This window comes from Canis lupus, chromosome 17 (genome assembly GCF_048164855.1).
Source record: "Canis lupus baileyi chromosome 17, mCanLup2.hap1, whole genome shotgun sequence".
In the NCBI taxonomy this organism is placed as follows: Eukaryota; Metazoa; Chordata; class Mammalia; order Carnivora; family Canidae; genus Canis; species Canis lupus.
Window position 1 is genome coordinate 49435489 of NC_132854.1, and position 13248 is coordinate 49448736.

Consider the following 13248-nt stretch of genomic DNA (forward strand, 5'->3'; position numbering starts at 1 on the left):
GGTACATATTCTCTACAACTGCGCAGAGAACCTGTTTTTAAAATATAATACAAGTTCCCTTGTAATTTGTATTTATATTCTCATGTTAATGAAAATAGTCTTTGGGTTTTTTTTGTGTTTTTTTAATTTTTATTTATTTTTTTATTGGAGTTCAATTTGCCAACATATAGCATAACACCCAGTGTGAAAATAGTCTTTGATTCACAATGTTCAGGTCAAATGATTTTATTCTAAGCTCCTCACAAAACAAACAAAACCATATACTGAGTGTTTCCACTGAGTCAGAAGCTATAGCTCAAATGTTTAGGGAGAAGGAAGCAAAAAAATAAAAACTAATTATTCAAGGTCATTTAGCAAGACTATGGTTAATCAGCAGTTGACTGGTATGCAAGAGAGAGTTTAATATCAAACCAACTGTCTTCAAGTTCAAGATTTTTTCCAGGGAAACAAGCATATATCAATAAATTGTTATTTATCTATGTTGAAAGTATTTTTAGAAGTTAGTATCTCAATTCCCTCCCTGCCTATATTAGCAATAGTTTTATGATGAAGAAGATATACAAAATACATTATTATAATATAGAAACTATGAATGCATTTTAACTTTTCGTTTTTAATACATTTAAAAGTTTAATGTTAGATTAGCATACAATATACAATATAGGAATCCTTTTACTAAACAGCAGACAGACCAAAGGGTATGCACATAAAAGTCTAAAAGACATAGTTCAGGGAAGCCTGGGTGGCTCAGCGGTTTGGCGTCTTTTGCTCAGGGCCTGATCCCAGAGTCCCTGGATTGGGTCCCGTGTCGGGCTTCCTGCATGGAGCCTGCTTCTCCCTCTGCCTGTGTCTGCCCACCCCCCCCCACTCTCATGAATAAATAAATAAAATCTTAAAAAAAAAAAGTTCAGAATCTGTCTCTTTTTCCTAAAACAAAATAATAAAATAAGTAAAACATATGGTTCATTCGTAGTATTCGATTAGAGTTCCTTTATTATATTAGAGTAGCATAATTAGGGGAAAAAAAGGCAAATATTTACCAGTTTTTGTAAAATGTCACATAATATACCATTATTCATTGTGTATCAATTCAATAAATATTTATTGGTTGTCCTATCCACTAAGAAAAATGGGAAAACAAATCCGTCAACTTCAGGGCTTGCAGAGGGCTAGATCACAGTGGGAGTCAAAGGAAGAGAAGAGCTTGAAGAATTAAGAGAACTAAGACCATACTGAAGAAAACATTTGAACTGTGTTTCTGTTTTATCAGAAATCCTTTGGCAAATCCTAAGCAGAAGAGTGACTGATGTATGTTTTTACATGCACACTTTGGTTGCTATATGGAGTGTGGAAGCAGAGCAACAATTTAGGAGGCTCTCCAGAATTGTCCCAGATTAAAGATGACAGCCAGAGGCTGGGACAATTATGGTAACTTCAAATGATTTAGGAAAGACTGGACAGGAATAGGTTTGGTCCTGAAGGGGGTCATAAGTGTGAGAAAAGTGAAGATGCAGTTCAAATTATCTATGGAAGCTGTTAAGGCTGAAAATCTTAATTAAATTATATGATTAACTATCATAAAATGACTGAAATAAAGTAACTTGTTTATGCCATTTTAAACACAAATTAGACACATATGTGTAGAACAAATTATATTAACATTTGAACTACAGTTTCAATACAAACTATTTACAATAAATGAGCATTCACATTTTGCTCTTTGCACACATTACTCGAACTAAATGCAAAAAAGTGACAAAAATATAATCTGTAAAGGACTCTAATCCTTTGCCCCCTGTTATGTGAGGTATTAGCCTATTATCCTTGAGATCGAATTTTCATCAGTGCCAAAAGGCTGGCAGGTATATTCAGCATATCAATTCCACATAACTAAAAAAGGTCAGAGAAGGTGTTATTTTTTTAAGTATAATACAAATTCCCTTGTGTTTGTATTTATATTCTCTATGTTAATGTAAAATATATTTTGATTCACAATGTTCAGTTCAAATGAATTTATTCTGAGCCACTAAATTCAGAGTTGAGATTAAACCTAGGACTTGTCATCTACTGAAAACTACATATTTAATCTGTTATACAAAGAGAATTTACTCAGCCATCTTGATCTTAAAGGCTTTTGGCTTCACCATCATGTTTCTCCTCTTGAAATTACTGTAAATAGAATGGCACATAAAAAACATTAAGATCATTTTATTTTTTGAAATAGAAAAATTATTACTGTACACAAATGCAAAAGCAAATCTAAATCTATCTTAATATTTTTAACCCTTTTAATACTTCACAGATGTTTTAAATCATAGTATTTAAGCAAAACTATATTCTATTTTGTTTCTTGATTTCTGTACTTGGTAAATATTCCTGCTTTTACATTTTAGATAAAATTAAAGCCTCATTTGACTTCACACTTGAATTAATAAAAACCAACATTTAAGATCCCAAATATTCTTTCTTTTTTTAAAAGATTTTATTTATTTTTTGGAGACAGAGAAAGAGCACAAAAGCAGGGGGAGGGGAGAGAGAGAGAGAGAAGCAGATTCTGTGTGGAGTATGGAACCAATGGGAATTTGATCTCACAACCCCAAGATCATGACTTGAGCCAAAACCAAGAGTCTGAAGCATAACCGAATGAGCCGCCAAGCACCCCCCAAAATTTTTAAATTATATTGTGACCATTTGAGATAGTCTTACTGACACCAGTATAATAAATTCTATAATCTGCTGTTGGCATATGGGAGAATTTTTAAAAAGTAACGTAAGATAAATAACCCTTCAAACTGATCAAAATTTTTCAAGGTGATTATTAAAATGGTAGTTATTTTTCACTCAGAAATGTACATCTTCAGGTGTGAAATTTTACCAAATTCTTTGTTCCTTGTGTCTCCAATATCATTGATAATAGTTCTTCTGTTTATCATTCATTATATTTTACTTTTCAGGAATAACTTCACCTATCAATTTCTTATGAAATCTTTACTTCCTTGAGGTAAATTTGTCTACTTTCTCCCTTGTACTTCTATAGTAGCAAAAACAATTTCTATTTTAAAATCTGTAACATTGGGGGGAATCCCTGTGTGGCTCAGCAGTTTAGCTCCTGCCTTCAGCCTGGGGCGTGGTCCTGGAGAAGCGGGATCAAGTCCTGCGTCAGGGTCCCTGCATGGAACCTGCTTCTCCCTCTGCCTGTGTCTCTGCCTCTCTCTCTCTCTGTCTCTCATGAATAAATAAATAAAATCTTAAAAAAAAATTCATGATACCCCAAAAAATAAAATAATAAAATCTGTAACATCTAGCTAAATTTAAGAATTATGTAGTTATCTTTCCAATCAGACTGTAAACTCCTGGAGCGTGAGGCATCTAATTTATGTATCTCTCTACCTCTAAAAATAAACACCATTTCTGGCAAATGACCATTGAATTAACAAAAAATCTTATGTACCTTAGTCACTGTGTCTAGGCATAGAATATATATCAGAATGGTGGAAATTTTTTCAATTTGATAAGAAAAGTGTCAGTAAAAGACAAAAAACCTTGAGAAAATTTTTATGTGTGTGTTATTTAATATTTTTTAATTTTTCCTATCCATAACTACAACTATGCATTAAGGACAGAAGCTTTTGTTTTTTAGGAATTCAAGAAAAAAAAGCAATTCTTTGCTTGTCCAATGTGATCATGAATTCCCACTGTGATTCCTTGAGAGAACTGTAACCACTGTCATTAACATCTAGTACTACTGCATTTAAAAAACATTTGTATATTCAAGGATGTCGTGGAATATATGTACATTTTTGCTGATTTAACTGGGTTTTGCTTGTTTGTTTGCTTTGGGAACCACGATCATCAAACCATTGATCAGTTAAACAGACTAAGTGCAATATACAGTGGTTATATATGTATAGGGTGTATTGGGCACACAATTAAGCTATTAAAATAATTAGGTCTTTAAAATATTTAGTTCTTTAACACACTGGCCTTCATTCTGAAAATGCAACTTATTTCAATGCTACTGTTTAAATTTGACTAGAAATCACTGTCATTTCCTTAGCAATCACAGGCAGCTGTAGCTCAGGGCATCTTATTTACTAAATTAAATCCCTTAAGTACCAGGAAAACTCAATAGCATCATAGTGCTTATGATCATAATGAAATAACAGCTGTGGGAGGCACAGGGACTTCCAGAGAAAGTGGTCGTGTGTAGTATACAAACTGCCTCGTTTACTTTGTTCTAAGCTTTTAAAATTTTCTTTCTCTTTTATCTTCTTAATAGCAGAATGTTTTGACATTATGACTAATTGAACTATATGCTTCAAAAATTAATTTTATAAGCTGCATCATAATAATGCATTAATGAATTATTTTGATAAATTTTAAATTACCACCACAAAACAATTTTCACCAAATATTTATGTTCTATAATTATGGAAAGACGTTGCCTTTAAGAGGAAATAATATTTGGATTAGACAGTTTCATAAATAGCTTACTGTTGATTTAAGACTCTCATTAACGAAAAGCTTCATTCATTTTATTATTAATAATTAACATTTCCTAAGAACTTATCTTCTCAGTGGTTAAGCATCTGCCTTTGGCTCAGGTCATGATCCTGGGGTCCTGGAATCAAGTTCTGCAACAGGTTCCTCACAGGGTGCCTACTTCTCCCTCTGCCTGTCTCTCTGCCTCTCTCTCTGTGTCTCTCATGTATAAATAAATAAAATCTTAAAAAAAAAAAAAAAAAAACTTACCTTCTGCCAGAATCTCTTTTAGGTACTTTTACATACATCATTTCATTTAGACTCATTAGCCAAAAACAAAATCAAAACACCTATGAGCTGGGCCCTATTATTATCCCAATTTCACAAATAAAGAAATAGAAGTATAGAGAGGTTCAGTTCCTCTCTAATATTACAGAGGTACCTTATGTCACAGGATTTTAAGTGGGACAGTTTGACTTCAGAGACAACATTCTTAGTCACTATGTTGGAATACTCATGTCATGAATATCAAATTGCTTCTCAGTGGACTTCTGTATAAATTTGAACAATTGTGTCAGATATTTAAATAATTATAAAAGGAATGGTGGATCATTAATCCATTATTCAAATTTCTGACTGGCTGAAAAATATTTTTTCATATTTATATAAGAGATTCCAGATTGTCAAGTATTATACATTTATACACCTGGAAGCAGTCAACTTCTATGTTTCAACTACAAATATTCCTCTGTAGACCTTGCCTCTCTAGGATCATCCAAATGCAACATGAAAACAACAAACATCTACAGACTATCACCTTTAACAATTTAGCAGACCACACTTGATGGGATGAGCACTAGGTGTTATACTATATGTTGGCAAACTGAATTTAAATAAAACATTAAAATAACAGTTTAGCAGACCACATATGAACTTATATGAGGAAAGGCCACCAAATATTGCCAAATCATGTCAGTAGGGAGGGAACTCTGCTGTCTCCAGTTGACATGGCAGGAAGTACATGTGTCAAAGTGAGAGGCATCTCTCACTTTGGAGTACCACAGGTCCCCAAGACCATCTTCAGGATTGATAATTCATTAGAAGCATTCTTATAACTCCAAATAGCCAAGGTAAAAGACATATGGAATATAGTTAAGGAGTGAACAGGCACAAAGCTTCCATTCATACTCTCCCATTGGAGTGTATGAACTGTACTCAATTCTTCCAAAACTGATGTGTAATGACATTGCCTAGCAGGCAAGCCAAATGAGACTTGATGGTCAGGTTTTTCATTGAGATTTGGTCTCATAAGCATGAAGTGTCTTAGTGACTAACTTTAGTTACTCAGTCACCAGCCTCCTGCCCCTCGAGAGATAAAAATGGTACAGTGTGACCCAGGGCTCCTACCATAAATCACACTGCTATGATAAGGCCACAGGTATGCTAAGACACTCTTATTGGGCAGGTTATTTTAAGGATATTATAAATTCTTAGAAGTTATCTCCTAGGAATGGGTCAAGGAGCTATTTTCTCTTTGGATGGCATGTACAGGGTTTGGATATTTCTAGTTTTGAGTTAATAATTTACTGCACAGGAAAAAAAACACAATAATCTCTATTTTTGCAGAAGTTAAAATTTGGAGATTATAGGAAGCATTTTGATACCTATTTCTGACATAATAAAGGCCGGAGGAGGCTTGGCTAAACTAAGACAAATCTAGCAGATATAGTTACAGAAAATTCAGGCTGGAGAGGTGTTGAGGTAGAGGAGATACTGTGCATGAAGAAAAGTCAAATGTTGATGTCTGACAGTTTAAGAGAAGTGTATGAGGTGATATACGTAAACACACAGAAGTACATGAAAACATAAACCTGTCTGATATAAGATTTTTCTGCATGTCATAGTAAAGCCATATATAGCTAGAATACAGTTATACTCCTAGGATAGATTGTTGATAAGAAATGTTCCATAGAATTCTGCATAAAACTCAATTTAGAACTATTTAAGATTTCTGTTACCTTCAATCACTCTCCCAGGTCCTTCCTCATATCTAAAATATTCAAGAAGAAAAATTTAAAAATTTAAAAAATAAATAAAAAAATAAAATATTCAAGAAGATTTCCCTTTATTTAAAATAAACAAACAAAAAAGTAATATAACCATATACAATATTTAAAAAGGATAAGCAGGGGCATCTTGATCGCTCAATCAGTTAAGCCTCTGATTCTTAATTTTGGGTCAGGTCATGATCTCATAAATCTTGAGACTGAGCCCAAGCTGGGCCCCATGCTCAGTGACAAGTGTGCCTAAAGATACTTTCCCTCTGTCCCTCCCCCACTCTCCCTCTTTCAAATTAATAATATTTTTCTAAAAAAAGGGTAAGCAAGAAGGAAAAATTAAGCAATTGAAATGACACAAAAACAAAACACATTTATGCATGCACATGTGCAAGCACACACACATATACACCAGAAAGATTATGGCAGAAAGGAAGTAAAAACATAAAAATATTATTATAGAAAATTAAATATATTAACATAAAGATATCTTTGATATTATAAAACTGTAGAAATAAAAAAAATTTTTCTTTCTAAAAAATGATAACTCAGGGAAAGGAGGTAACAACTGAGCAGGCACAGACAAAGTAAGGAACAGAAATTAAGTTCATATTAGAAGAATGTGAAAGAAAAATAGACACAGATTTAACAAAAAAAATTGTTACATACTGAACAAACATGAAGAAACAGCAAATTATTAAAAAGAACAGGTTTCTGAAAACATCAGCAAGAAATTTACAGATACAAAAATAACACAAAATATTAATTTTAACATCTCTCCAAAAAAGAGAATAAATAAACAAAGCAGGCAAATACACAATTCAATATGATGTACCTAAAATGGAGAAAAACAAATCTTTTTTTTTTTTTTTTTTTTTTTTTTGAGAAAAACAAATCTTTGGATTAAAAGTTCAAGAGGAAAAAAAAAATGATGCAGTTAAAATGATGCAGTTAAAGCAATACTGACATACTGCCTGGGCAGTTAATTGACTTGAAAGATAAAGAATCCCAAACGTGGCCAGGTGAATCTTTCAGTCAGCTACAAGTAGGATAAACTAGGTTTAGTTCTAACTTGTTAATAACAACAATGTTGTTCATAACAACATTCTCCACAAGAGGACAACTAGAGCAAATATCAACAGGATTTTCAGAGAACAAAATGTGACTGAAATTTTAAAACTTGGTTTAATTGCTATTCAAGTATAAAGGCAATGGATAGATAATTTCAAAGAACATCAGACCCCAAACTCATAACATTTTTATAAGTAAATGATATCTTGAGAATATGGAATAATTAGATAAAATTCCACAAATGCAAAGCCTTCCTGATGTTTGCAGCAATGCAGCACAGGAGTAGCAACTGAAACTCTACTTGGATGAATATGACTTTAAAGTTACCTAAAAAGTTATAAAAACATCTTGCCTAACTCAAAAAGTTAATCAGGTACTACTGATAACTCAGCCATGAAACTCTTCATTCCTATGTATTACTCAAATTTGAATCCAGGATACCAGGCTAATAACAAGGATGACATCAGAAATTTGGTTTTCATTAAGATCCCATCTATTCCAAAACTGTCATGCTACAGTGAGGTATGTTGAGTATTTTTCTATGAACCATAAACTATGTTGAGTATTTTTCTTTAAATGAAGCAAAATTGCTATATACCATTATATAAGTTTCAGGTGTATGACATTATAATTCAACATCTGTATGCAGTTCAATGTGATCACCACCAAAAAGGTAGTTGCCATCTATCACCATACAATTGACCTTCATCTATTTTGCCCATCTTCCAAACCCTTCTCCTCTGGTAACCATCAATTTGTTCTCTGTTTTTGTATTGTTTTGCTTTTTATATTTCACATATGAGTGAAGTCATATGGTATTTGTCTTTCTCCCTCTGACTTACTTCTCTTAATGTAACACCCTCCTCAAGGTCCAAAATTGTCACAAGTAGCAAGATTTCATTCCTATTTTATGGCTGAATAGTATTCTATCATGTATATATATTCCATATCCTCTTTATTCCTTCATCTACTGATAGAAACTTAGGCTGTTTCTGTATCTTGGTTATTGTAGATAATGCTTCAATAAACACAGGAGGGCATATATCTTCTCAAATTACTGTTTTCATATTTGGATATTCAGAAATGGAATAGCTGGATAATATGGTAGATCTATTCTTAATTTTTTGAGGAATTTCCATATTATTATCCATATTGGTTGCACCAATTTACATTCCAGGCAACAGAGTATAAGCATTCCTTTTTCTCCACATCCTCTCCAACACTTGTTATTTCTTATCTTTTTAATAATAGCCATATTAAAAGGTATAAGGTGATATATCTCATTATGGTTTTGATTTGAATCTCCCTAATAATTCGTGATGTTGACCATCTTTTCAGATGTTGGCCATCTGTTGTTTTTTTTGGAAAATGCTCAGATCCTCTGCTCATTTTTTATTGGATTATTTTTTAATTACTGGATTACAGGAATTCTTTATATATTTTGAATATTAACCCCTTATTAGGTACATTTACAAATAACTTCTCCCATTTAGTAAGTTGTCTCTTCATTTGAATGCAAATCCTTTACTGTGCAGGTTTTTAGTTTGATATAGTCCCATTTGTTTATTTTTTGCCTTGTTATCCTTGCCTTTGGGGTCAGAGACACAAATACAACACTAAAACTAACAAGGATTTAATTTATTGTTCTCAAATCATAAAAACATAATAAAAAAGAAATAATAAAAACAAAACCTCCCTTTGGTCTGAATTATTTAAATGAATGATGCTTTGTGTCAATATCATTATCTTTTCTTTTTCACAAATATGACCCATGTCCAGAGAAACAAACATTTAAAGATGAAAATGAATTATTTTATAGCCAAGCAAATGCAATGAATAATTGCTCACAGAAATGTTCCAGTTATTTAAAAGTGATTAATATTCAAAAAAATAATAATATATTTTGGTAGTATAATTTATTGTCCAAATAACATTTTGAGAGTGAGTTAATATTTAGGTGTTATCTCAGATTTTCCAAAGAAAACTGGGACATATAGTTAGCCAGCTATAAACCAAGTTAGACGGTTTGAATTAATTCTCACAACAACCTTATGAATCTATTATTATCCCCATTAGTTACATAAAAATATTAAACCCTAGAGATGAAAGATTCACACAAGGTCTAAGACAGGAATTCCAATCAAGCATTTACTCTTATCTATGGGTCTTTTAGGCATTTACTCTTATTCTAGGGTCTCAGTCTTCAAAATAGTGTTATGCAGGTCAATAATTCATTCAAGATAATAGACGTATGTTTTAAATAAATATTTTAAATATCACAGTGATGACATATTTTTTCATGCTTATTTTTAATTTCTCTCTAAGCCATAAACAGAAATGTGTATTTAAAAAAATCACCAAAAAAACCTCACTTTTCAAAAGCAATGCAATAGATCAAAATAAATGTACAGACAGTCCCTGACTTATAATGCATAAATTTACATTTTTTAAATTTATAATGGTGCAAAAGTGATACATATTCAGTAGAAACCATATTTTGAATTTTGAACTTTTCCCAGACTAACGCCTTTGGGGTCAGAGATGGTGGTAGCGACAGTGAGCCACAGCTCCCAGTCAGTCATGCAATCACATACACTTGACAATCATCTTCTATCCAATCATTGTTTTTTACTTTTAGTATGGTATTCAATAAATTGCATGACATATTCAATACTTTATTACAAAATAGGCTTTAGATGACTTTTAGATGCTTTTGCCCAACAGTAGGCTAATATAAGTGTAGCACATTTAAAGTAGGTGCTACACTATGATGTTTGGCAGGTTAGGTGTATTTTTTTTTTTAATTTTTATTTATTTATGATAGTCACAGAGAGAGAGAGAGGCAGAGACATAGGCAGAGGGAGAAGCAGGCTCCATGCACCGGGAGCCTGACGTGGGATTCGATCCCGGGTCTCCAGGATCGCGCCCTGGGCCAAAGGCAGGCGCCAAACCGCTGCGCCACCCAGGGATCCCAGGTTAGGTGTATTAAATGAATTTTTTACTTACGAAATTTTCAACTTACCATGGGTTTATTGGTACATAACCCCATCATAAGTCTATAAATATCTGTATAGATGTATGTATCAGAGTCGCTGAAGTATCTATAGTTGTGTGGAGTATTGTCAGGGGAAAAAGTTAACAAGAAAACTTTCATGAAATATAAGCTATTTAGGTTTGTAGCATGATTACTTTAGGGGAAAGTCTATTACAACACAGGTTCTTGTTTGATTTGGCGACTATTTGTTTTATCATTTAAGTTTAAACAAGTCAAATCCCTGGTTGCTCCTAGAGTGGGGAAAGCTGCTCTATTTATTTAGCAGGTATTTCCCCTGCTTAATAGAACTCTCAAGGCCTGTCCTATAAAGGAAAAAAAAATAAAATTAAGTTCAATTTGGTTGAGAAGGAAAGTGGTACTTCATTAACGTGACTGACAATGAAATTCAAAATCAGTCAGAAATTACTGGCCTGTTTTTTTTTTCAAGAAGATATAATTATGACTTTTGTTTTTTTGAGTGTCTTATTCATTTCAAGGATGTCCTTCAATTTCTGCAGTCTTTCTCTATTATTATCAGATCAACATCTCAGCTTATAATGCTATTTTAAATAACAATATCCATAAACGTCATCAGATCTACAAAATGTCTTAGAAAAGAATGGATGTAGTACTGGAAGTCCTAGCCTCAGCAATCAGACAACAAAAAGACATTAAAGGCATTCAAATTGGCAAAGAAGAAGTCAAACTCTCCCTCTTCGCCGATGACATGATACTCTACATAGAAAACCCAAAAGTCTCCACCCCAAGATTGCTACAACTCATACAGCAATTCGGTAGCGTGGCAGGATACAAAATCAATGCCCAGAAGTCAGTGGCATTTCTATACACTAACAATGAGACTGATGAAAGAGAAATTAAGGAGTCAATCCCATTTACAATTGCACCCAAAAGCATAAGATACCTAGGAATAAACCTAACCAAAGATGTAAAGGATCTATACCCTAAAAACTATAGAACACTTCTGAAAGAAATTGAGGAAGACACAAAGAGATGGAAAAATATTCCATGCTCATGGATTGGCAGAATTAATATTGTGAAAATGTCAATGTTACCCAGGGCAATATACACGTTTAATGCAATCCCTATCAAAATACCATGGACTTTCTTCAGAGAGTTAGAACAAATTATTTTAAGATTTGTGTGGAATCAGAAAAGACCCCGAATAGCCAGGGGAATTTTAAAAAAGAAAACCATATCTGGGGGCGTCACAATGCCAGATTTCAGGTTGTACTACAAAGCTGTGGTCATCAAGACAGTGTGGTACTGGCACAAAAACAGACACATAGATCAGTGGAACAGAATAGAGAATCCAGAAGTGGACCCTGAACTTTATGGGCAACTAATATTCGATAAAGGAGGAAAGACTATCCATTGGAAGAAAGACAGTCTCTTCAATAAATGGTGCTGGGAAAATTGGACATCCACATGCAGAAGAATGAAACTAGACCACTCCCTTGCACCATACACAAAGATAAACTCAAAATGGATGAAAGATCTAAATGTGAGACAAGATTCCATCAAAATCCTAGAGAAGAACACAGGCAACACCCTTTTTGAACTTGGCCATAGTAACTTCTTGCAAGATACATCCACAAAGGCAAAAGAAACAAAAGCAAAAATGAACTATTGGGACTTCATCAAGATAGGAAGTTTTTGCACAGCAAAGGATACAGTCAACAAAACTCAAAGACAACCTACAGAATGGGAGAAGATATTTGCAAATGACGTATCAGATAAAGGGCTAGTTTCCAAGATCTATAAAGAACTTATTAAACTCAACAGCAAAGAAACAAACAAGCCAATCATGAAATGGGCAAAAGACATGAACAGAAATCTCACAGAGGAAGACATAGACATGGCCAACATGCATATGAGAAAATGCTCTGCATCACTTGCCATCAGGGAAATACAAATCAAAACCACAATGAGATACCACCTCACACCAGTGAGAATGGGGAAAATTAACAAGGCAGGAAACAACAAATGTTGGAGAGGATGTGGAGAAAAGGGAACCCTCATACACTGTTGGTGGGAATGTGAACTGGTGCAGCCACTCTGGAAAACTGTGTGGAGGTTCCTCAAACAGTTAAAAATATACCTGCCCTACGACCCAGCAATTGCACTGCTGGGGATTTACCCCAAAGATACAGATGCAGTGAAACGCCGGGACACCTGCACCCCGATGTTTATAGCAGCAATGGCCACGATAGCCAAACTGTGGAAGGAGCCTCGGTGTCCAACGAAAGATGAATGGATAAAGAAGATGTGGTTTATGTATACAATGGAATATTACTCAGCTATTAGAAATGACAAATACCCACCATTTGCTTCAACGTGGATGGAACTGGAGGGTATTATGCTGAGTGAAGTAAGCCAGTCGGAGAAGGACAAACATTATATGTTCTCATTCCTTTGGGGAATATAAATAATAGTGTAAGGGAATATAAGGGAAGGGGGAAGAAATGTGTGGGAAATATCAGAAAGGGAGACAGAACGCAAAGACTGCTAACTCTGGGAAACGAACTAGGGGTGTTGGAAGGGGAGGAGGGCGGGGGGTGGGAGTGAATGGGTGACGGGCACTGG

General features: G+C 33.9%; 1 long non-coding RNA gene across 3 annotated transcripts in view; it reads right to left on the bottom strand.

Annotated features, from left to right (window-relative positions):
* Positions 1 to 981: 981 nt before the first annotated feature.
* Positions 982 to 13248, bottom strand: part of LOC140608076 (uncharacterized) — a 132418-nt gene continuing 120151 nt past the window's right edge. Inside the window, exons 4-5 of one of the 3 annotated variants that reach the window (XR_012010050.1) lie at positions 6501 to 6532; positions 982 to 2169 (exon numbers count right to left, since the gene is read on the bottom strand). This is a non-coding gene — a long non-coding RNA (uncharacterized lncRNA). The remainder of the gene's footprint in view (positions 2170 to 6500; positions 6533 to 13248) is intronic. The other 2 variants (XR_012010049.1, XR_012010048.1) reach the window with 2 other exon arrangements.